We start from the raw sequence: 25,271 nt of genomic DNA on the forward strand, positions 1-25,271 counted from the left end.
TGCAGAACTATTAGAACAGTAGGTCAGCGTCTTTTACAGCAGTTAGCACCTTTCTTTGTTTCTTTTGTTCGTTTGTTTTTTCAAGTATATTTTGGGGGCTTTTTGCCTTTAATTGACAATTTTGGTTTGTTTTTTATCTCGTTTAACTCTGTTTTTAGTGTTTTGTTTGTTTTTATTATGTTTCATGCTTCTTTTTTTAATGTTTCATCTTTATGTAAAGCACATTGAGTTGCCTTGGTATGAAATGCACTATATAAATAAAGATGCCTTGCCTTGCCTATGCTAGTCTGTGCTAACTCTGTGTCTGTGTACTAACAAGGTTTCAGGTGTATTACAGTAATGCTGCGTTCAAGACAAGCAGGAACAAGTCGGATTTTTCTGACCTCTGACTTGAAAAAGTGCCATCGAACACAATCAAAAGCCACACGGCACGCGACAATCTGCACACGAGCAGAACCACACCGTCAACGGTAAAACATCAATGAAATGCATTTAAATACCAAAATACATTAAAACTTGCTTTTTTAAACTGTTTTTTGTGCCCTCTGTAATGTGTTCATGCCTGTAGTGAAGCAATTTGAATGCAAAGTTTGTTCCAGACCAGAGTTTTCAACTGGGAAAGATCCGAGTTCTGACTTGTCTCGAACGCAGCATAAGCCCCGCCCCCTCCTCCTCCCCACAGGTGACGAGGTATGAGCAGCCCTCTGATCTGATAACTGATCAATTAGCTGATATTCCTCATATTTGCATGATCACACTGTTTTTGCAATGATTCAATCACATTTTACTGATTAACAATCAATAACTTTGATTATTGATCATGTCCTCAGTGCAGCTCTGCAGGAAACTCTGAATAAAATCAATGTAAATCAATGAAACAGGTTTAAAAACTCTCTAATGAATTACTTGTCCTCTGTGTTTTCCAACAGTTTTGTGTGGATCATGAACAAAACATCTCTCTAGTGGATTGACCAATGACAGGGCAGCATTTCTACATGAAACCAGACTGGTTGGAGTCTGAACATCGGCTCTTATCGACCAACGCAACCCGGTCAAAAGGACACACGACGTCTCCTCGTGTCTTTCAGAATAAAAGCGGATGATGCAGTAACCTTCGTCTCTGTCAGGACCGTGAACGCCACGTGGTTCAGGTCTGGGTCGTGTTCACCTTCAGGAGTTTAACCCCGGCCGTGCACACACACCAGCAGCTTCTTTCTCTCTGTGAGTTGTGATGCAGCACGTCCAGTCTGGTCCAGTCTGGTCCAGTCTGGTCCAGTCGGCGTCTCAGAGGAAAAATCAATACCAGAGAAATCCAGCAGCTAAATTATGACCAGTTAAAATGGGAAAAAAAAATAAAAAGAAGAAGCTCGTCCTCTTCTGAAGGACTGAATAAATGAGGGAGACACCGCTCTTTGAGAAAATCACTGAGATGGAACAAAATATTCAAATTGAAATTTGAATGAAGGCACCTCAGGTCTGTGGGCTTTGATTTCAACTCAACGACGACTCAGGTGATGCTTTCATTCTGATAAACACAGAAACGACACGACACCAGAGCTGGATCTACATGCAGCTCTGCAGCTGGAAGAGAACAGGATGTTATAGCTTCTGTCTCCATGCTTTAAATGCCTTTAAATACACTCTGTACATATGTATTTATATACATTTATATAAATACTCCTCCTGTATTCCTGCTGCCTCAGACAAATGCCCTTGAATATTAAACAGAGGAAGTGAAGCAGTTCATTTTAACGACATCTGAATGTCACAAAAATACAAAAACCACCCAGTTTCTTTGTGACTCAGAAAACTGAGAAACTTTGATTCTTTTCAAAGAATCTGATAAAATAAAATAAAATAAAAAAGCACGTTCCTGTGTCTTCTGTTGCACCTGTGATTCCCGAGGAAGATCACAAACAGCAACAAAAAGGAAATGAAAGTCAAAGGTTGGAAAAACCTTGAAGGGGGGGGGGGGTGAGACGTTCAGTGTTCGTTGTGTTTTTTCCCGGCGCTGCATGTGATAACGACATTGTGTGAATTCCTACGTTTCCCAGATGTCAGCGAACGTGCCTCAGAGCGAGAGAGAAAGAGAGAGTTAATACCTCAGCAGAGGGAAAGTTAATCCAGTCACAACCGTCTCTCTCTCTAAATATAGACAGCGATGCATTGTGGTGAACTGATTAAATTTGGGGGGGTTTAGGGTTTTTGGATCACAGATTTCTCTCCCGTGTCATTGATTGAAACGAGTCGTTCACCATTTGTTTTTCTCGGACGTGTCGGTGCGCGAGGACTCGGCGGCCTCACACCCAAATCACATTACACTTTTATTCCCCTGCTGCTGCTGCTGCTGCTGCTGCTGCTGCTGCTGCTGCTGCTGCTGCTGCTGCTGCTGCTGCTGCTGCTGCTGCTGCTCGGGTAGAAAAACAAGATTTTCATATTGTGAATGTGAAAAAATCGACATCACTGCTGCTGCTGCTGGGAATTAAAGAACACACACAAACCGACTGAAAAACAAACAGAAGAAAAAGAAGAAAATGCAATAGTGGATTTTCAAGAGTTAAAATATTCAGAGTTGGATTCTTTAAAGGGATAGTTCACCCAAGATTGAAATTGCACTCATTATCTACTCCCCCTCATGTGGACTAAGGGCTGGGGGAAGTTTCAGAGTCCTCCGTGGCTTCTCTGAGTTACAGGGGGTCTCGGCGTAGCAGTGCATGTCCATATAACGGTTGCAAATGGATACCAACTGTCTTCGTAACAAAAAGACACACCAAAAAACATCCAAATACCTCCATGCTGCTCGTCTGTAATGTCCGTCTTGTATTGAAGCCCCGAAATGCGAAATTGTCCCGAAAAAAAAAGAAAGTCCATTTTTCAAGCTTGTTTTGTAGCGGAAGCTCCTCTTCCCGGTTCGTCATATTTGAACGAACCGGGAAGACAACAGACCCTGTTTCGTCCAAATATGACGAACCGGGAAGAGGAGCTTCCGCTACAAAACAAGCTTGAAAAATACTTATTTAATTTGTTTTGGGACAATTTCGCATTTCGGGGCTTCAATACAAGACGGACATTACATACGAGCAGCATGGAGGTATTTGGATGTTTTTTGGTGTGTCTTTTTGTTACAAAGACAGTTGGTATCCATTTGCAACCATTATATGGACATGCACTGCTACGCCGAGACCCCCTGTAACTCAGAGAAGCCACGGAGGACTCTGAAACTTCCCCCAGCCCTTAGTCCACATGAGGGGGAGGATATAATGAGTGAAATTTCAATTTTGGATGAACTATCCCTTTAAGTCCTGAATAAATGAGACAGTGCCGGTTTCAACTGGTCCCGAGGACTCTGCTATCAAACATGCATGCAGCCCGGCTCCACCATATGGACTCATGTTAAACATTTACATTCACTACTCTCTGAATCTTGTAGGAGCTCAGAGTCGTCGGTGTTGTGCTGCTGGTGGAGTCACAGACTGGATTTAACCCTCGGTCGGCAGCGACGGGACTCTGGTGTGTGTTTGTCACTGTGTGTTGTTGTGAGTTGTTGTGAGATGACACATTAGCCCACATGTGCTCACGACGTCGGAGCCTCTTTGGCTCCTCGGTCCTCGGTCCTCGCGGTGACGCCCGGGGCTGAGTTTTTTTCTGGGGCCACGATGAAATTCAAAAAAAAAAAGAGTGTGAATAAGAATAAAAATAAGACTAAGAGTAAAAACAGAAAAACAGTCCGTTTCCTGCTGTTTAGAGAGTAAAAAGTGGAGCAGGAGGCTCAGAGGAGATTCACCGCTAAAACAACATCAGAAATATTCACACTGCTGATTTTTCAGCAGAATCATAAAAAAAGTAGTTTCCACTGATCAGACACACAGGAGAGACCAGACCAGAACAGAACAGACTTCACCGTCTGTGAGACTGAACAACAGATTTATGATAAAACACCGAGGTGCAGGTGGAGTCCTGAGCTTCTGGCTCCTCCACACACATTGTTTAACTCTGAAGGAGTTCCTCTGTATCCTTATTTGTTTTATGGTTTCCTAATCTCTGATTTCTGCCGCGGTCTTAATTGTTTTTATCTTAAACCTGCAGCGAGTCTACAGCCTGAGTTAAACTTGTGCATGAAATCATCATGAATATAAAAGAATAAGGAGTGAGCAGAACGAGTTAGCATTAGCAGCTAATGAAGCGTCCAAAGAGCTCGGAAACAAACTGAAAAACTTTCCTGTTGCACCAAATGTTGTTGATGTTTGTCTGGTTTAGAGCCTCAAATAAAACAAGAAGAAATACTCATTTAACCCTCCTGTTGTCATCCTGGGTCAAGGAAGGAAGGATGGAAGGAAGGAAGGAAGGAGGGAGGGAACAGATTGGGTCAAAAAGGAAGGAAGAATTAAGGACAAAGGGAAGGAAGGAAGGACGGAAGGGAAAGAAGGAAGGAAGGGAAAAAGGAAGGAAAGAAAGAAGGATCGGAGGGAGGGAACAGATTGGGTCAAAAAGGAAGGAAGAAGTAAGGATGTAAGTAAGGGAAGGAAGGAAGGAAGGAAGGACAAAGGGAAAGATGGGAGGAAAGAAGGAAGAGAAAGGGAAGGAAAGGAAAGATAGAAGGAGGGAGGGAACAGATTGTGTTAATTGGGTCAAAAATGAAGGAAGAAAGGAAGGAAGGGAGGGAAAAAAGGATTGTGGAAAGAAAGATGGAGATTCGTTCAAGGAAGGAAGAAGAAGGAAGGAAGAAGGGAAAAAAGGGAGGAAAGAAGGAAGGGAAAAGGGAAGGAAAGAAAGATGGAGGGATGGGGAACAGGTCAGGTCAATTGGACCAAAAGAGGAATTAAGGAAGAAGAAGTAAGGACGAAGGGAAGGAAGGAAGGAAGGAAAGAAGGAAGGATGGAGGAAGGGAACAGATTGGGTCAGTGAGCTGCTGCTGAATCGGACCAGAAGGTGAAAGTCCTGCTCCTCCATGTCTCATACAGATGTTTATCTCACAGCTGTAACTCTCTAAGAGGAAACACAAAGGAACTTCACTCAACTTCCAGTAAATACAGAGGAGGATTCATTCATCATCTCATTACTCCGTCATTAACCCTCGGCCGCCGCCAGCACCACCACGCACCACCACGCACCACCACGCTCCACGCTCCAGAGAAGCACAAACACATGTTTAACAAAAAAAAACTGCTCCGCTCTTAAACTTTCTGCTGCTTTCTTTCTTTCTTTCTTTCTTTCTTTCTTCCCCCCGAGGCGAGATTCCCAGCATGCATCTGCAGTCCAGTGAGCCTGAGTCACCCCCATTAGGAAGCTAACTACCTGCTCTCTAAAGCCTTCCTGCTAATTCACATCATGGAGCAAAGAGGTAAACGGAGATTAGACACATTACAGGAGGAGACGCAGAAGCAGCGAGAGCGTTTTAACGAGGTGTCCAGACGATGATGATGATGGTGGTGGAGGAGGAGGAGGAAGAGGAGGAAGAGGAAGATCTCAGACCTCAGACCAGATGTATAAAACTATTTGTCTCTGCAGAAACAAACCAGACGGACAAGATCTCTGCAGCAAAAACAACAAAACAGTCGACACAATAACTCACTAACACAATTATCCCTGTTTATGACTTCATATAAACAGTTTAAACCTCTAAAGATGAATGAATGAATGGAGATTCATTTTTCTATTTTCTCCCCTCAGGTTTTTCTTCCTCTCCTTCCAGACAGACTCAACTTCCAGTCATATCAGCGATGAGTAAAACGTGACCCGGTCCTGCTCGGCGCCCACGGCCGCTGTTCGCTCCGATAACAACTCAGATAATAAAACTAAACATAAAGAGAAACGACTCCAGTGTTTGTGTTTGTGCTGCTGCTCGTTCTGACAAACAGGGAGCGATGAGGCTGAGTCACCAGACGACCAGCAGCACGGAGGTTCAGACTCTGAGCTGGAAGAGATGTTTAAAACCCTCCTGTTGTCCTACTGGGGCAAGGAAGGAAGGGAGGAAGGGAGGGAGGAAGGAAGGAAGGGAAAGAGGGAAGGAATGAAGGAAGGAAGGAAGGAAGGGAAAGAGGGAAGGAAGGATGGAAGGGAGGGAGGAAGGAAGGACAAAGGGAAAGAAGGAAGAAATTAAGGAAGGAAGGAAGGAAGGAAGGAAGGAAGGAAGGAAGGAAGGAAGGAAGGAAGGAAGGACGGACGAAGGGAAGGAAGGAAGGAAGGAAGGAAGGAAGGAAGGAAGGAAGGAAGGAAGGATGAAGGGAAAGAGGGAAGGAAGGAAGGAAGGAAGGAAGGAAGGAAGGAAGGACGAAGTGAAAGGAAGAAGGAAGGGGAAAAGGAAGGAAAGATAGAAGGAGGGAGGGACAGATTGGGTCAAAAAGGAAGGAAGGAAGGAAGGAAGGGAAAAGGGATTGTGGAAAGAAAGATGGAGGGAGGGAGAGAGAACAGATTGGGTTAATTGGGTCAAAAAGGAAGGAAGGAAGGAAGGGAAAAAGGATTGTGGAAAGAAAGATGGAAGGAGGGAACAGATTCGTTCAAGGAAGGAATAAGAAGGAAGGAAGGAAGGAAGGAAGGAAGGAAGAAAGAAAGAAAGGAAGGGAAAAGGATTGTGGAAAGAAGGGAAAGAAGGAAGGAAAGAAAAGATGGAGGGATGGTCAATTGGATCAAAAGAGGAAGGAAGAAGAACTAAGGACGAAGGGAAGGGAGTAAGGAAGGAAGGAAGGATGGAGGAAGGGAACAGAAGAACATGTGGGTTAAAACTGAGTGGTTTTTTTTGTCTTGTATTTTTGTTTCCAATTGATCGATTATTGCTTCAGAAAGTCCAAAAACCACCCAGAGAGACCAGACGTCCAACAACATGAGCTCACATTTCACAAGTTTGGACCTATAATTCATTGAAATTTTTTGACATTTATTTGGTCGACTAATTATTTCCGCTTTAATTCCCACTGAACTGAACACTAAACCGCATCTGTGCGTGCGTGTGTGTGTTTCAAATCACAGGACCAAAAACTGGGGGAAAAAAAGTTTTTTTTTTTGTTTTTTTTCTGAGTTTAATGAGAAAACAAGCCACGAAAAACTGGCATGAAAAAGCAGAAACTAATGCGCGACTCAGCCATGCAGATTTGATCATTTGTGATGTGGTTTTGTGCGGCCCCGAGGGCAGAGAGCTGTGTGAGCCGCTGGTTTAGCGCTCGCCGCTCGCCGCTCCGGCCCTGCAGCTGCCTCACAAACAGCTTCAACGGCCGCCGACGGGACGTAACGAGCCAGCGCCCGCGGGGTTAACTGGAATCAGGAGAGGTGGAGATAATCAGACATCACTTTTTTTTTTTTTTACAAATGGACACTTTTGAAATATTAATGGGGTGAGGGGGGGGTGAGGCAGCCTTTAATCCGTGCCAATGCAAATGGAGCCCAAGGTCACTAACAGCACAGCGCTGCAGCTACAGCCGCTGCCTCTGGCCAGGAGAGATTGACTGGGAAAGAGGCTGTGAAATGGGAGTCTGGCAGAGCGCATGACGGCGCTCTGTGTAAATATAATGGCCTGCAGCCCAACGCCGGGTCAGGGGGGGTGAGGGGGGGTGGGGGGTATTAGCTTAGAGCACGAGCCACGTCAAAGTGTTTGGAGCACAATGTGTGTTTTTTAAAATGACCTGCAGCACCGAAGCAAGAAGAGCGTCGTTAGAGGACGAGGGCGTGGCCAACGACGGCCGCACATTCAACAATGTTTCCTGTAAAAAGAAATTCAGAGCATTGACATCGATGCTGAGGGAGAAAGAAGTTAAAGGGATAGTTCAACATTTTGGCAAATTGGCCCATTGCCATAATCCCTATAGTCATAGCAGTATAGGTTTGTTACCTTTAATTGTCGGTGCAAGCTATTTTTAGATCAGCGGAGCAGAGCCGTGAGCTGCTCAGAGCTACGCTACGGAGGCTCATTATGGGATTTCTTGGTTTCCCTCATCAAACTCATCAAATACACAATCCAACAACTCCACAACGCTCTGGTGGACAAGTTGTGACCTGCACATTCACCACGCTATGAGATAATAACACAACGTTACCAGACAGAGTTGTTTTAGAGGGAAATTCAGAGACTGCTTGAGGAAAAACTGTGGTTTTGCATGTATTTCCCTCTAAAACAACTCTGTGTGGTAACGTTGTGTTATTATCTCATAGTGTGGTGAATGTGCAGGTCACAACTTGTCCACCAGAGTGTTGTGGAGTTGTTGGATTGTGTATTTGATGAGTTTGATGAGGGAAACCAATTAAGAAATCCCATTAGCCTCCGTAGCCTAGCTCTGAGCAGCTCACGGCTCTGTTCCACCGTTCTAAAAATAGCTTGCACCGACAATTAAAGGTAACGAACCTACTGCTATGACTATAGGGATTATGGCAATGGGCCAATTTGCAAAAAATGTTGAACTATCCCTTTAAGGTGGAAATCCTGCAGAGTTTCTCTTTAAAAAAACTAATTTTAACTTCAGCTCTCCACAAGTCTCCAGCCGTCGCTTGGCAACGTCAGCTCCAGTGTGAGAGTTTAGGCGATGGCGGCAGCGTCGTCCGGAGCGGTCGGCTGGACGACGCGGCGCCGATAATGATGAAGCCGCCGAGCCCACGCCATTAGAGACGATGGGATGGTCTGGTTGGTGCAGCTCAGCTCAGCTTTGTGCGATTACAGCCTGAAGTCTGAGAGAAACACACCGACAGAGAGGAGCTGTGGTGTCTCACACACACACACAGACACACACACACACACACAAACACACACACAGACACACACACACACGTCCAGTGAGGAGAATCCACTCTACTCCACCGTCCTTGAACGCAGCACGCTCCACGCCGCCTCACACTGGGCCGCGGTGTCAGTCAGACCTTCTCCTCTTCAGCAGTAAAACATCAGACACCTTCATCATGTCCCGGGCTCACCTCAGGTCGCCATGGTAACCATCGATGACACCCGCGCCGACCAATAGGACGAAACAACAGGAGATCACGGCTCATAAAAGGCTAAAAGTATCTTTGTTTTTCTTCCTAACAACGAGAGACACATCAGATTTTCCTTTTTTTTTTTTATTAACTCATTGAGTGCCAACCACGTAATTTCTCGTTTTTCGTTCCCATGCGTTGAGTGCCAAAAACGAAATTTTTCGTTTTTTGCTTTTTTTTTAAATTATGAAAATAGACACTTTAATACACATTATATGTAAATTTGGGGACTCTACGACGAGGAGAACTGAAATAGATGACGATCAAAGTCACATGACAGCTCATGATCTGGAAGTTTTTATCATAACTCAGCTTCTGCAAACGGAGTTCTGCATGCAGATGCAGCGCAGCTGCTCCGCTGCTGCTCCGCTCTCACCCGCGAGGCTGCAGCAGCTGGGAGCTGAACCAGGAAGCTCTCAGCCCACTGTCCCGCCCGGTCTTCATCTGGAGCAACACCGTGTCCTCCCCAAAGTCCTCCCGCGGTAAAATCTGATGGTCTCTGGACCAAAGCAGACCGGCACCACCGACCCGTACCACAGACGGACCGCGACCACCGGCGGGACCGGTGTTCGCGAGCCGCTGTGGCCGGCAGAGCCTCACGTTCCGCGGCGAGAGGCTGTGACACTGCACGCTGCGTCTGTGTTATTGCTGTTTAGTGGCGCCCCCCCCGCCCCCGATGGTGGTTTTGTGAATAGAACAACAATTGTTGTGTATATTTATCTTATACGAGCCCTTTGATCCAGAAATGCGAGTGTCTGAAGAGCGACAGACACAAACAGCGCACCTTTCATAAAAGACGCTCTATCTCCTTTTCTAGAAAAAAAGGAGGGATTTTGGTGAAACCCAGCCATGTTTAGCTTGACTTTTCTCAGGAACGGAGGCACGTAGAAACAAACGGTTTGTGGCCATTTGAAGGATAAAGTTAAACCTTTCAAATGAGCTACAGTATGTGTTGGTGGCAATAATATAGAATACACTATGGCTCTAAAATAAAAAGTCAAATATGGTCTAATTTGCCGGTACACTTGACTAAAACTTTGGAAAGGAGCGCGGCACTCAATGAGTTAATGTCATATTATTGATATTATATTTTTATGTTACTAATAAACTATTTAGATAGATTAAGATGCGCTGCAATAATTGATAACGGTCACTGAGTGAGTTCATAGATTCATTCATTTATTATGGATGAGCTATTTACCCCAGAGTTAAACATCTACATCTGTTTTTATTAATGACAGAAGAGACTAATTAGTGTCAGTGTGGGATGAATGATCTATAAATGATGAATTAAGTCATTAATAACATTTCAAAATGCTTCATAGTGTGTAGTTATTATTATTATTATAAAGCCGGTAAACGGAACGCAGCGTTTGCAAAGACTTTGACCCTGAAGTTGGAAGTTTTTGTTGCTCAAAAACCGACTGAAATCAGAATTTTTTTGAAGAACAAGGTCATTTTGAGGCTTAAATTTTATTTTTTCCTCGTCCCGGTGTTGTTGTTGTTGTTGCTGCTGGTCTGTCCCTGCTCTGCTCCCTGTTAGCAGCAGGTTGTGTAATGATAAAAGCACTAATTGTGCGACAGTGGAGCTTCATTATTCTCTGCGGTTTATTGTTTCTGCAGAAAGAGGCTGTTGCCCCCCCCTACCCCCCCCATCCCCCCCTCCTCTCCTGAACGTTTTCCTGCTGAGGTGGCCTTTCACTGCTGAGTGCACACGCCACTGTGCAGCTAATACCTATAATAATCTGTTTAACTCTTTGTGGTGCTAAGTGCTCAGAGTAGATCCACCTTTTGGCCAAATCACTTCCTCCCCCCCTCCCTCCCTCCCTCCCTCTCTCCCTCTTTTCATTTAACTAACTGGCACCGGTGCGAACGCCACCACCGCTGCCGCCGCTCCTCGTTGCTGTTTGATTTTTTTTTTTTGCAGAGCTCCAATTAGTGGGAATGGGATGCTCTTTGCTGTCGCGGCCCCAATTTGGGATTTGGACTGATAAGCAGAATGCTGCTGCTGCTGCTGCTGCTGCTGCTGCTGCTGCTGCTGCTGCTGCTGCTGCTTGTTCTTCTCCTTCTTCTCCTGCGTGGAGCGGCGTTAATGAATTACCCTCCAACCTCTGCGTTTCATTAACATGTTCAGAGGGGATAATGAAATCCGCTGAAATCACAGGTGCCCCAGATTCTGTTGTACAGTCGTGTTCAGGTTCAGGTTTTTACAACAGCTGCACACACCTCGGCCTCCTCCTGCTGCTGCCACGTCACCGCTTCAGGAAAATAATGACGAATAATGAGTCAATTTAAAGATTTTTCCTTTTTTTTCCCTACTAGGCTACAGTACAGTTTGCTACAGAGCAGGTTCACACGCCGACTCATCAGTTCCTGCTCCGATGCCAATTAATCTCAAGGTAAAGGCCTTCACAGAGAGTGACTGATACATTATTCAGTTCATGCAGCTTTAAAATTAAAAGGCAGTCGAGCCAATTTGTGCGAATCGCTGCACAATGAATCTGGTACAGGACGGATTCATTCACTGTACAGGTGACGAGTTTTTATGACTTGTGTGTTTTTATAAATCCATCCGAGCGATTGATTATCTTTTCTACCTCTGTACAGAAAGAGTTGGACGGTCTCTGTTAGTTTTAGATTTCCTTGGGTGTAAAGATCCAGAACCGTGAGACTCTTGGCTTCGCCCCCCATGAGCTGTGATCGATTGACCGATCGATCAATCAATCGATGCTTTCAGAGGCAGGCGGTGCTCGATAATCCTTCAATAAAGTTTGATTATATCTCGGTGTGCTCAGTGTGGCCGTGGTGTGAAGTAAACACCTACATAAGCAAAATACTTTATTCTTTTTCTTTCTTTTTATCCTCCACACAGAAAATTGATCAGGAAATAATCAATCATGACTGAGCTCCATCAGCAGAATTGATCATGACACCGGTATCAATAACATCTGCAGCTGCAGCTGAAGGAGGCGACTGATGGTCGTCCTCTTCCTGTCGTCTTTTTAAATTCAGCTTCAACACAAAACAAACAGAACAAAGACGACTTCTGATTTGTTTGCTGCAGCTCGGCTCGTTCCTGCTTTCTTTCGCAATTGTTATTAAATTAAATTCCAGGACGTAAAGATTCATAGACGAGGTCAGAGAAGATCACAAAGAGAAGAATCAACAACAATATACTGCATTTGCTAAGGTATAAAAACCGCACGTCCTTGTCTCGCAGTTGGTAGCAGTTTAGCTTAGCTTAGCTTAGCTTAGCTTAGCTTAGCTTAGCATAAAGACTGGAAACAAAGGGAAACTGTTAGCCTGCCTCTGTCCTTCCTCTGAACATTAGACACGTTCATCGATGATTTAATCTTGAGTTGATCTTGTGTTGGACTCTGTGATTCTTCAACAATCCTTTTCCACTTAAGCTCTTAATGCTAAGCTAAGAGCTAAGCTAAGCTAAACTACATGATCTGTCTTTATCTGGCAGCAGAACGACAGTCGTGTGGATTTCATCTAGCCTACTTTTCATCCAGTAGCTATGTTTTCTTGGTCAAAATTTTTCTTGTTTTGTTCATTTGACTAATTATTTGATTAATCACATTTTAAAAAATTGTTTTAGCCTTGTTTGTTTTGTTTTTTACTGCTCAGTTGCTAGTCAGTTAGGCTAATTTTAATAATGTTTAATTCATAGGCTACGTGTCATTTGTGTTTTTGTGACTAGAAACTTCCTCAATAACTCGTAATGTAGGACAATCCGCTTGAAATGTGCTTTTGTTTATTATCCATATATCATTTTTATTCATTTATATTTTCATTTTTGGGCCATTTTACGCTTTTACTGTAATGACAGTGGCAGTGGAGACCGACAGTAAAGTGTTGGGGAGGTGTCGACCTGCCGACGTCCTACTACACCCGAACGTTACACACTCTGACACCCTGAGGCCGAACATGTTGCTTTATGAATAAAGTTTTACTTTCAAATTAGGTGAAAACGGAGCCACGACAGCAGCAGAACCCAGAGAAGAGTCTCTTTGAGGTTCCTGCCAAGAATCTGGATCAGACCTGGATCAGGTCCAGACTCCATCATGTAGAAAACGACTATCAGAACAACAGAAACATGTGTCGGTCAGTGTGATGTGAGGGATGAAGATGCAGCAGCACACACACACACACACACACACACACACACACAGATGTAACTGCTCCCAATCCTCTTTAAGCAGGAAACAAGACACATTGACTCAATTTTCAGTCGGTTAAGACTGTTTTCTCTCCACTTATCCTCTTTACTGGTCTCACTCTCTCTCACATGACTTCTCCTTCCTCCGCTCTTCTTCATCCTCCCATCTGAATAAATAAAAGGCAGGCAGAGATGGGCAGAGGAAGAAAAGGATGCACTACACACAAGGAGAGAGAGAAGAGAATCTAGGGCACTCCAACCTGAACACATCGTCCAAAGCAATTTGCTCAGATGAGATGGAGAGCGAGGCAGAGAGGAGGAGGAGGAGGAGGAGGAGGAGGAGGAGGAAAAACAAGGAGCTTAAGAGCATCTCGGCTCTTAAAAGGAGGAGTGGGCTTAGAGGAAAACAATGGTCTGAACAAAAAGGAGGAGAAGGAGCAAAAGATGGACTGACAGGACGAGACACAAAGAGAGAGATGAAAAAGAAAGAGCAAAACACTGGTTTATGTGTTAACTGCAGAGATAAAAGCTCATAACTACAGCTGTGTGTGTGTGTGTGTGTGTGTGTGTGTGTGTGTGTGTGTGTGTGTGTGTGTGTGTGTGTGTGTGTGTGTGTGTGCAACTGTAATGTTTCTGCTGATTAATAAATAAATGACATTAAAAACCAGATGAAGCGATTCATCAGCGAAAAGAAAACAGAAGATCAACGTCTTTCTTTGTCTTTAATTAAATTCAATCTCTTGAAACCTTCTGGACGATTCTCACACACACACACACACACACACACACACACACACACACACGGATACACACACACACGCAACAAACAGTGTTTTGACCCGAGGCTGGGAACAAAAATGTCACAGACAGAAAAATCTAATAATCAAGAGATTAATCTGTAATGAGGATAATTATAGGTCGCTGCAAATGGAGGAGGAGGAAGAAAAAGAGATGGATTGTGTCAGTGTGAGAGGCCAACTGGAGGAAGAGGAGAAAGAAGGAGAAGAAGAAGAAGAAGAAGAAGAAGAAGAAGAAGAAGAAGAAGAAGAAGAAGAAAGAAAGAAAGGAAGACAGAGACCGATTGTGTCAGTGTGAAACGCCGACAGGAGGAAGAGGAGAAAGAAGCAGAAAAAGAAAGAAAGAAAGAAAGAAAGAAAGAAAGAAAGAAAGAGATGGATGGTGTCAATGTGAAACGCCAACAGGAGGAGGAGGAGGAGAAAAAAGAAGGAGAAGGAGGAGGAGGAGAAGAAGAAGAAGGAGGAGGAAGGAAGGATGGAAGGAATGAAGAAAGAAAGAAAGAAAGAAAGAGATGGATTGTGTCAGTGTGAAAGGCCAACAGGAGGAAGAGGAGAAAGAAGAAGGAAAAGAAGAAAAAGAAAGAAAGAAAGAAAGAAAGAAAGAAAGAAAGAAAGAAAGAAAGAAAGAAAGAAAGAAAGAAAGAATGTCGAGCTGCGAGTCGTTGTTACAAATCTTTTCTACTGATCTTAATTATTTCTCTAAATGATGATGACTGTGTCTAAAGCTTCATCTTCACTCCGTGGTTCCAGCTGGACTCTGACGTCCTGCAGAGATCAAGCTCTGCTGCCTCACTCTCACTCTCATCCATCCATCCAAACACCAAAGGGAAACAACACTCTGACATCATCATACTTGTATAATATAATAATGTAAAGTCTGATACGTTTTTCTATGAGCCGCGGCTAACGAGCGTCGGATCTAATCAGGACTTGATTTCAGTCGGTGGAGCTTCATGCGGAGAGAGTCAAGGTTAAAACACTTTTTCCATAAACAATTCATAAGCTCTGCAGTGAAGAGCTCTATTACGGCCTTTTAAAAATGACACACACTTAGAGAGGATAAGAGGAAGAGGAGGAGGAGGAGGAGGATCAGGTGAAGCTGACGGAGGTAAACCGAGCAGCACTGAGAGGAGAAGTCCTGTCCTCTTCCAGGTTGTAAACGGGAGGATGTGTTAGCGGGAATCCAGCGGACACACCCACACGCTGCTGGAAACTCACTACGTGCTCATGTGACCTCATTCAAACCTGGAGCGCCGGGATTGTCTACAGAATGAATGAATGAATTTATATTTATTTACGTGTCGTGCACCAATTACTGTAAGGCGCCCAGCCTAGAAGGGCTTACAAGACACATTTATCATCATATTTAGACACCAAACAAAATCATCAGAGCACAGACAAAACCAAACAAAAACAAAAACCACATGGAATTCACAAAAATAATTCACTTTTTCTTTTTGACCAGGCACTTTTTATGAAAGTAGCTATAGTAAAGACTTCTTTTCTGAAAGTTTCTACAAGTCGTGAACAGATGCACTAGGAGTGGGAATCTTTTACGTATTATCTCACGATTAGATTCGATTCTGACTTTTGGGGGCTACGATTCGATTCAAAACCGATTTTTGATTCAAAACGATTTGATTCCTAATGATTTCTGCTTCAGTCTGTCGGTGTGCAAAGGATCCTCATGATCTACTCCAGTCTGCTTTGCAAGAAAGAATGACTAAAGTGTCTTTTTCACATTTAGACATGCTTAGATGGAATTGTTGAAACTGTTGCATAAAAGCAACATCACATATTGCTTACATCACACAATTAAAAGTGCCTCTTTATTTAAAAAAAATAGTTATAATATGCTATAAAATGTTATAATAGCAGTTAAACATGCTGCCTTTTAAATTCTAAGGAGATGGAGGCCGACAGCCAGCAGATTTGTTTCATTTTTTTATTTTTTAAAATCGATTTTGGGACATTTTATATCGATTCTGAATGAGAATTGCGATTCTTATGTGAATTGATTTTTTGGCAGAGTCCTAAGATGCACACACAAAAAAAAAGGAAACTGAAATTCAGTCCGGAGTGGAAGATGTAGTAGTGTAGATGAGCGACTGAAGTGTCTGGAGCAGGGAAAGGAGGTGTAGGAGAAGAATAAGGAGTGGAGAGAAAGAGAGAGATGAGGTGAAAAGATGAAGTGAAGTGAGAGGCTGTAGAGAGGAGGAGGAGGGTGAGAAGAGGGTAATCAGTGAAAACAGATGAACTCAGGAGGAGGAGGAGGAGGAGAGATGGATGGAAGGAGAATAAAGAGCGTAGGGAGGAAGAAGAGGAGGACGAAGAGGAGGGTGAGGGTGGGGCGGCTCCTCAGAGATCAGTCATTAATAATCCATGGAGTCTTAAGTTCTCCTGTTCCTGTTGAGGGAGGAAACCGCTGCTGTGAGTCTGGAAGTGGAAGCCACTCTTTTGTTTCGCTCTGTGTTTTCTGGGCTGTCGCTGTCCGGCTGCACAGCTTCAGTCTGATGAGGATGATGAACACATGATTGTTGAGTTTTCACTGAGTCTCCAACGTCTTCAACAGCTTTTTGACTTTCCTGCTGCTACGAACATGACTGGACAGGACGGCAGCAGGTCGCAGCGCTGCAACCAACGTCTCCAGAAGAAACTGGAAACTCGCTGCTCCAGTTTTAAACCCAGTGTTTCCTCTACATTCATTTAGGAACGGCGGGCCACCTTTCCTAAATCCTAGCCGCCGCTCCTTCAAATTTCTTTCTTTCTTTTTTTTTTTAAATTGTCGCAAATCCACCACCGCCGCATGTCTCTATCTTCTCTATCTAACTATCTTGCTCAGTATCTATCTACTCTTTGCACCTCGATGACGGACCACAGCGTGTTTCTCCGCAGCATCATTTAACTCAGGTGACAGAATAACAACAGTCTCAGTACAGATCAGTGGTCGCTGTTGCCGCTGTTTTTTAAAATTAGCCACGCCACCATTCCTAAGAAAAAATCCTAGCATAAATGCTGAAACCAGGACCAAAGGAAGACGGAGAGCATCGGTCCTGTCTCAGCTGACTCTTTGTTTTCTTTAGGATTTATGTTAAAGTCCTTTTAATCACCTTTTAAGAGGAATTATGCAGGATTTTCTCCTTAACTATGCTACATTTTTACCTTAATTAAACAATCGGCACTGATTAAACTTCTAAATAGAGTTCTCAACGGACACAATAACGCGACCGAACGTCCCAGGTTCGGGTCAAAATCATATACAACTAACTGAGGTTGAGTTGGACCATGAGTTTCCTGTTTTCTAAATGCTTGTGAATTCGGCCACGTTGTGTCTGAGCGATCGTGGGCTTTGAGAGGTTTTGTACATTCACACGAACTTGTAGAAAATAGAAACAGACCCGACTTCTAACTGAGATTCGGCTTTTATTTGAGAGTTTACGGTTCACACGTTGTAACGCATAGCTATAGGGGAGCGCCGGGTCGATTGATACACGGGACGATTGATACAGAGCGATTTCCTCGAAAACCACACAAGCCTGGGAAAGCTTGTGAAATTACGTCACGCCATTCAAAAGTTATTAGCGCGAACCGGTTTTTGACTACGGAAAGTAAAATGTTACGTGCGGTAAACGAGAGTAAGGTCAGTAGTTTCTGTTTAAAACATGCTGTTTCAACCGTTCCTCCTCTGTGTCTCAAACGACCCGCATAGGTGGGGCGTTTGAGACAAATGTCAACTTACGTTCAAAGTTATAAAACAGCGCGATTATCCGACATATGTGTTAAATTACACTTGTAACTAAGAGAATACACATGTGAGTTGTTGATCACATGATAAAAATGTTTGTGTACATAACGTCATCTTTGAAAAAGACGTTTAAATGAAAAGTGTATCAATCGACCCGGCGCTCCCCTATGATAAATTAACGTTATTGATTTCTCACCGGCTTCGTTGAAAACAAATGCAGATGGAGGAGAGGAGGGTTAGAGACCAGACCTGGAGAGTTCAGGTTTAAAGATCTGATCCTCTACAAACAAAGTAGAGAAGTTGGAGTTGCTTCAGTTAATCATCGTTATCTTGTGTTTTATCTCTTAAATATATTTCATATATTCTGTTTATTTGCTCCGTCTGTTTTTATTTGTTCGTTCATTGGCTCATGATGCATTGCTTTATTTGTGTATATAAAAAAAAGATGCTTTTAAAATAGAGTTATTACTGTATTAAGATGATGATTGTTTGTTTGCTCAAGTATAAACTGCTTCACTTTGATAATAAAATGTGCAATAAAAATAAAGTTATCATCATTATTTTCACTATAAAAAGTCCTCCTGAGTTTTACAAACTTCTTCCATCCATGTGTTAATAAAAAGTCAGAGCTGGTGTGTTTGACCCCGGAGAGGAGCAGCAGCAGGACCATCATCACCATCACCATCGTCATCATCACCATCATCATCATCATCATCATCAGCAGCTGGATCTCTGGTCCTAACATCTGCACCGTTTGACTCCGGTCGGTAGTTTTTCAGACACTTTCCTCGGCGCTGTGACAATGAGACGCTGTCAGACTTTCTGAAGTGGTCGCCGCTGGACCGACTCCTCGCCGCTCTCTACAACCACCATGCGTGTGTGTGTGTGTGTGTGTGTGTGTGTGTGTTTTTTTTGCACAGTGTGACTTGTCGTGCTCAGTAGTAACCAGGTAACACTCGGCTTCAGAGCGTTTTTTATTAAATGTCACATAAAGCAGAAGAAGGCAGGTAACATGAACCTGCTGCTGCTGCTGCTGGTTTCTATTGGATTTATGTTTCCAACTGTCACTGTGTATAAAGTTTACAGTGGTAGTTAGCTACTGTTCTCTGTGTTGTTTGTCTTTGTTATTTTCTTTTATTGGATTTTTTCTTTTGAATAATGATGTAAAGTTTAATCTCATTTCATTGGAGCCCATGTAGCTGCTACCGTCCTGATACTGTAGATAATGGAGAGGAAAATATGTGCATTTAAAAAGGTTTAAGATACAAAAACAAGACAATGAAAGAATGGATTAGATCATGTGGATGAAAGAGGAGTAATTCTAATCCATCGTCTTCCAACACAAGTCACTGATTCGATTTGACTTATTATAAAGGTTTTTCTATTTCTCCTATCCTTTTATTCATCTATTTTAATCATTTAGTCTTTAACGAGTCTTCTGAGCCTATTTATTGTATAATTTAAGTGATTTTTATTTATGTCCTTGCACTAATGCGTTTAAACTTTTTAGTTCCTTCCTTTTATTTATTTGGTTTTTCTCACTGCAGAGAGTTGAGAGTAAGACAGACCTTCTTTAAACTACTTATGCACATGTTAGAAAGTGTGTGTGTGTGTAGTTGTGTGGCTTTTGGATTTACTTCTGCTTTGTTTTGTTTGTTTTTACCGTGTAAAACACTTTGTGCGGTATAAATAAAGTCTGATTGATCGACACTGAGTCACGTCTGATAAAGTTCAAACTCATCACTTCCTGTTTACACATCAATTCCTGTAAGAGAGACGAGGGAAACACCAGGATGTTGGGAAACCATGTGATGATGATGATGATTCATTGATGTTTTTCATTATTAACTGGTGACTCTTGCTCTTTGTGATGCTGACTAACGCACAGTAAAGAGTTTGCAGGGAAAAAAAGAAAAATAACACGACTTCAGGACTTTTAACTTCTCTATATTTTTTTTATCATCCTGCTGTTTCTTTTCTTTTCTTTTCTTTTCTTTTAACACCTTTAAATCGTCTCCATGACAGCTCTCCTCTGCAGCTTTACGACGACACTAAAATAAACTGACCCTCCACCCCGATGCTGCAGAATAACCTGGTTTCTCCTTCTCACATCCACATGCACCTTCCGCTCCATCCTCCATCTTTTCTTTCCCCCCTGTCCTCCTCCTCCTCCTCCTCCTCTCGTTTCCTTTCTCTTCTCCCCCTCTTCCCCAGGCAATGTCTATTTAAATGTGTGTGTTAAATTGGGGCCGAGTCGGAGCTCACTCCTCATGTCGCACCTTAGATTTCATTCCAGTTTCTTCTTTTTTGAATTTGGCCCATTTCTCCGTCTCCATCCCTCCATCTCTCTATCTCTCCATCCTCCTGGTCTCCAACTCACTGTCTTTGTCCATTAATGTGCTTCACACCTTCTTCTGATTCATCACAGAGACAGACAGAGAGACAGACGGAGAGACGGAGAGAGAGAGAGGGATGAGGAGAGAAGGTGGTAGAGGTTAAAAAAAAGAGAGACAGGAGGAGAGATGAAGAATAATGAACATGGAAGGAGATGAACGAGAGAGAGAAAGTAGGTGAGAGAGGAGAGAAAGACGGATAGAAGGAGAGTAAAGGTACAATCCCCGTAAATCTACACCAGCGTCCGTCCGGGCGACACGAGGATATTTATTAATGAAACCTTTAGAAAATGTCACAAAGTAGATCCAACCTCCTCAGGGCTCGTTTGTATGTATCCCTCCGCCACTCAGACACAACGTGGTCAAAGTGCAAAAACATAAAGAGCTGACAAACTGTCACAATATTGTTGGTACCTGTCAGCATCACGACGAGCACTGTGTCGCTATGGAGACGCCACGGACGAAACAAGTCATGTTCTCGAGATGTAAAGAGACGAAAAACTTTGGTTATGTTGAGATATTTTCATTAAACATCATTATTTATAACAAAGACATACTGCCAAAAAACAAGAAAAATAGTGCAGGTTGCTGTAGAGTGAATTACTTAATCATTTATTTATTGAGTTATGATATGAATTTATGGTGCGTGTATAATGTAGTATGCACATAAATGTTTTGATCTATTTTTATGTCGTTAAATGTGTGTTTTATTTGTAGATGTATGTTGTTGAATCTGTTAGACGAAAAGAACAAAAGTCACATCATTGGTTTTGTATACAATCACTAAATCATGTTTTTGTTCATCATGCAGCACTAATACTTCATAACTGTGTGTTTTGAATAAATGCACTCAAAGTTTTATTGTGATAACTGAAATAACAAGGCTCGTTTTGACCTCTTGTTGACCTCCAGTCCAACTTCAGGTTTTCGCAAAATGTGAAGAAGCTCCGTCGAGGAGTTACAGAGACGTTGTGTCCATGGAAGTGAGACGGACAAAAAAAAGTTTTGAGACCTGAAAACAAGATGGCCGCTGCGACCTTCGTCTCATTTACTGTTTTCACACCAAGATGAAAAATACTTTTTACTTTATTAAAAATATGACATACAATCTTAAACAACTGTATTCTATACCAGTGGCGGCCGGTCAATAGGGGGCGCTAGGGCGCCGCCCCCATCAAAATTTCAGGAAAAAAGTGTAGACACAGTAAACATAAATATAATAAAAAGTAATTACCATATCTGTTCAGTGTTCACTCATACAATGGGTTTTACTTTGAAATTCGTAAGCCTTTCCATTCCATATTGGGTTTATTCTGGGTTGTTTCATACATTTCAATAGCGAGGGGCGCCGGCCTAATGAGTGTGTATGTGGGCTCTTAAACTTTTGGCTTCCATGTGACTTCATGCTGGTCTCTAATTGGTCACTTCAAGATTCTCCTCCGGGCGCAGCTCTCTGCGCCCGTGGCCAATCAGCGCGTTTGGGTCATTTTTTCATCCAATCGGATTGATTCATGATACCTGACCTGTCAATCAAAGTCACTCCCCTGGCAGCGGCGACGTGCCTGTCACTCAAACAGCTACAGACTCACCCGCGTGCACCGTTAATATACCTAATACATCCATGGCGTGCACACGGAGCAGACAGAAAACAACAACAAGACAGGAGACAATGGCGGCCGCAGCAAAAGAAAAATCTGTTGTTTCAGGTTATGTTCAGAGTTTCATCCTAAAATCGGCTATAAAGGCGCCGCTGTTTCACTATTTAGCCTAACTAATTTTCAGCTGCGTCACCTTTACTTTGAAAGTCCAGTGGGGCTAGATCAGAACGGAGCGTTTGTACGGAGGGAGAGATCAGCTGATCCGCTGCTGACTGCTGTTTACTGCTGGATGTGAAGTTAGCAATGCTCTTTATTTATCTTATTTATCTGACGCCCCCCCAATTTATTTTAGCACCAGCCGCCACTGTTCTATACTTTCACTTTCTCGAATATAAATCGAGTTTAAATAAAATGTAACATATAAAATCTGAGCTGGTGCATCTTAATTGACGGGGTCGAGGTCGCCAGAAATGTGTGATGTTAGAATGGATCATGAGCCATAAAAGGTTGGGAACCACTGGACTACAACAACGAAGCAGCAGCCTCGGCAGCAGGTGTGAGCTCGGTGTAAATGACTTCATTTAAAAGCAACGCTCTGACATCACCGCATATGATATGTTGACAAATGAAGAAACAGAGGAACCTGTCGTTGGTGCTCGCTGTCAATCAAAGAATAAGCTCCGCCCACAGAAATAAAGACCCCGTGGCCCCGCCCCCTCCCACCACAGTTTGACTGACAGCTGCAGAGACACTGATGAACTCCCACAGACGGAGACGTAACGATGAAGACGGTCGTGATGTGACAAAACCGCCAGAGCTTTTTTATTTTTCAAATCCAACACGTCATAACTCACAAAAAGGCCCAGAGAGATGAAGAGATGAAGAGATGAAGGAGAAGAAAGATTCATGTGAAGCCGCTGACGGTAATGAATTAATGAAACCAGTGACAAACCGCTGCACGGCGAGGCCGGCGGCTCGCACACAGACTGACTGACAGACGAAGAGGAGGAGGAGGAGGAGGAGGAGAAAAATGGAGGGAGCTGAAGATGAGAAAATTAATGAGAGAAGTGACAGACAGAAAAAAGAGAGGAGGATGAATGAAAGAGAGAAGCAGAGATAAAACACCAGGGGACGGGAGAGTTAATGAGGGAATGAATAAAAGAAAGAAAGAAAGAAAAATAGGCGGAGTAAAAGGAGAGAGAAAGAAAGATGGATGAAAACGATTGAATCGATGAAACAAAACAAAAAAGGAGTAAATGAAATGAGGGCTGTAAAGAGAAAGTAATGTGAGGAGAGGGTCAAACGGCAGAAAGAGTCTGGAGGACAAAGAAAGAAAGAAAGAGAGAGAAGGAAGGAGGGCAAGAAAGAAAAGAAAAGATAGAGATGGAGGAAAAGAAAAGAGAGAGCGGATTTGACAGGTGGAAGAGAAAAGGGAAAAAAAAAACACAGCATATAGAATGAGGAAGAACAGAGTCGGGGGTCTGAGCCAGGCAGGCGTTGCCCCGGGCGATGTCATTGTCTGTGTGTGTGTGTGTGTGTGTGTGTGTGTGTGTAGTGTGTAGTGTTGACACTCAGGGGAAAGTATCTGCAGCGCCAGAAAACATAGTTGGTGGAGCGACGCCCAGACAGAAGAGTCCCTCTCCTCCGTCCGTCTCTCACTCCGTCCTTCAGTCCTTCAGTCCGTCTGTCATCTGTCGTCTGGAGTCTGGAGTCTGGACAGGTGCAACCACTTCTCCATTCAACACAGTTTATCTTTACATAACAGAATATAAAATAAAATAAATAAATAATAATAATTGTGTTGTTCTTCTGAATAAAATTTAAATAAATTCAGTCCTTTAAGGGAGTGGATAAATCTCACAACGCCATCCCAGAGTGTTATTGTAGACAGTGACACCCAAAATAAATCTTTTTTTATTTTTTCTAATCAACATTTAGTTGATAATGTCTGGAGTTTTAATACAGCTGCAGCTGCAGACGACCTGAGGGATTTCCCACCTGCACTTTCTCCAGACATTTCACTCATAATCTCCTCCCCCTCATGTGGACTAAGGGCTGGGAGAAGTTTCAGAGTCCTCCGTGGCTTCTCTGAGTTACAGGGGGTCTCAGCGTAGCAGTGCATGTCCATATGACGTTTGCAAATGGATACCAACTGTCTTCGTAACAAAAAGACACACCAAAAAACATCCAAATACCTCCATGCTGCTCGTATGTAATGTCCGTCTTGTGTTGAAGCCCCGAAATGCGAAATTGTCCCGAAAAAAATTAAATAAGTCTATTTTTCAAGCTTGTTTTGTAGTGGAAGACCCTGTTTCGTCCAAATATGACGAACCGGGAAGAGGAGCTTCCACTATAAACAAGCTTGAAAAATGGACTTATTTAATTTTTTAGAACAAAACAAAACAAGCTTGAAATATAGACTTATTTAATTTTTTTCGGGACAATTTCGCATTTCGGGGCTTCAATACAAGACGGACATTACATACGAGCAGCATGGAGGTATTTGGATGTTTTTTGGTGTTTCTTTTTGTTACGAAGACAGTTGGTATCCATTTGCAACTGTTATATGGACATGCACTGCTACGCCGAGACCCCCTGTAACTCAGAGAAGCCACGGAGGACTCTGAAACTTCTCCCAGCCCTTAGTCCACATGAGGGGGAGGAGATAATGAGTGCAATTGCAATTTTGGGTGAACTATCCCTTTAAGAAAAAAACAGCTCATACCACAGGAACGGTACGACAACGTAAAACTCTAGTGACTTTTTCATAGCGGTTCATGCTGACTGAGGTACGACAGCTACGAAGCCTGTTGTAAGAGTGTATAAGCTCAACGTCTCCATTCTGAGGGGATGTTGTTTTTTTTATTTCTCATTTTTCACTTCTTTATGTTGCGTTTTCAGAACGAACGAGGGACCCTGAACCTCACACAACAACGTGATGCGTTTGTAGTGACTTGGTTTTAGCAAAAGAAAACTACAAATCGAACCTAATTGCAACTGTAATGTGGTTATCAAACATGTATTCATGCTCTTATCTCATACACAGTATATGCAACCTGAGCTGAACTACCAACAACTTGTACTGCAAAATCAAACAAAGGGCTCACGTATTAGCCACAATGCAAACTGCACAATGCAAATTACACAATGACGACGATGGTCAAAACCTGTGTACTGGAACTGGAGTAAATGACCTGTTCTTCTACTTTTACTTTTACTTAATTTCCCGCACCCCCACAGTACAGTTTACATCAAATTAACATAAATGCACACATATTGCACACAAAATGTCTCTAACAGTGTTCATGTGCTGCAGGTTCAGACAGGAAGTCATATCTCTACACTGTAGTTGAGATTCTCATTGTTAGTGTGTTCTGGCTGCAGATGTCCTCCTATCAATTAAAGGCACAAAGGTTGGAGGTTTTTAGAAACAGCACACACAGTGACAGGCTGATCCCTCCAAAATGCAAGACGGAGAGAGAGGTACAGTACAGGAAGTCTGTTCTGCTTGCAGCCATGAGACTTTTTAACAATCAATACTGTGCAATAATTTGTTCTTATCCTACAGAGTGCAATTATTTAAATCTGTTTTATTTAATGGTCGTTGTTTTTGTGTCT

The 25,271-nt window shown here is 43.0% G+C and overlaps 2 protein-coding genes across 3 annotated transcripts in view; both read right to left on the reverse strand.

Annotated features, from left to right (window-relative positions):
- The window catches only part of pvrl2l (PVR cell adhesion molecule related 2 like), a 407,983-nt gene that overhangs the window by 322,226 nt on the left and 60,486 nt on the right, over nucleotides 1-25,271 (reverse strand). The window lies entirely within an intron of this gene.
- Nucleotides 5,416-25,271, reverse strand: part of LOC146977901 (flotillin-1) — a 364,493-nt gene continuing 344,637 nt past the window's right edge. The window contains exon 14 of the mRNA XM_085790691.1: nucleotides 5,416-5,444. The gene's annotated coding sequence lies outside the window, so the exon portion shown is untranslated. The remainder of the gene's footprint in view (nucleotides 5,445-25,271) is intronic.

Source organism: Trachurus japonicus, chromosome 11 (genome assembly GCF_045865225.1).
Source record: "Trachurus japonicus isolate A0001 chromosome 11, Traja_1.0".
NCBI lineage: Eukaryota > Metazoa > Chordata > Actinopteri > Carangiformes > Carangidae > Trachurus > Trachurus japonicus.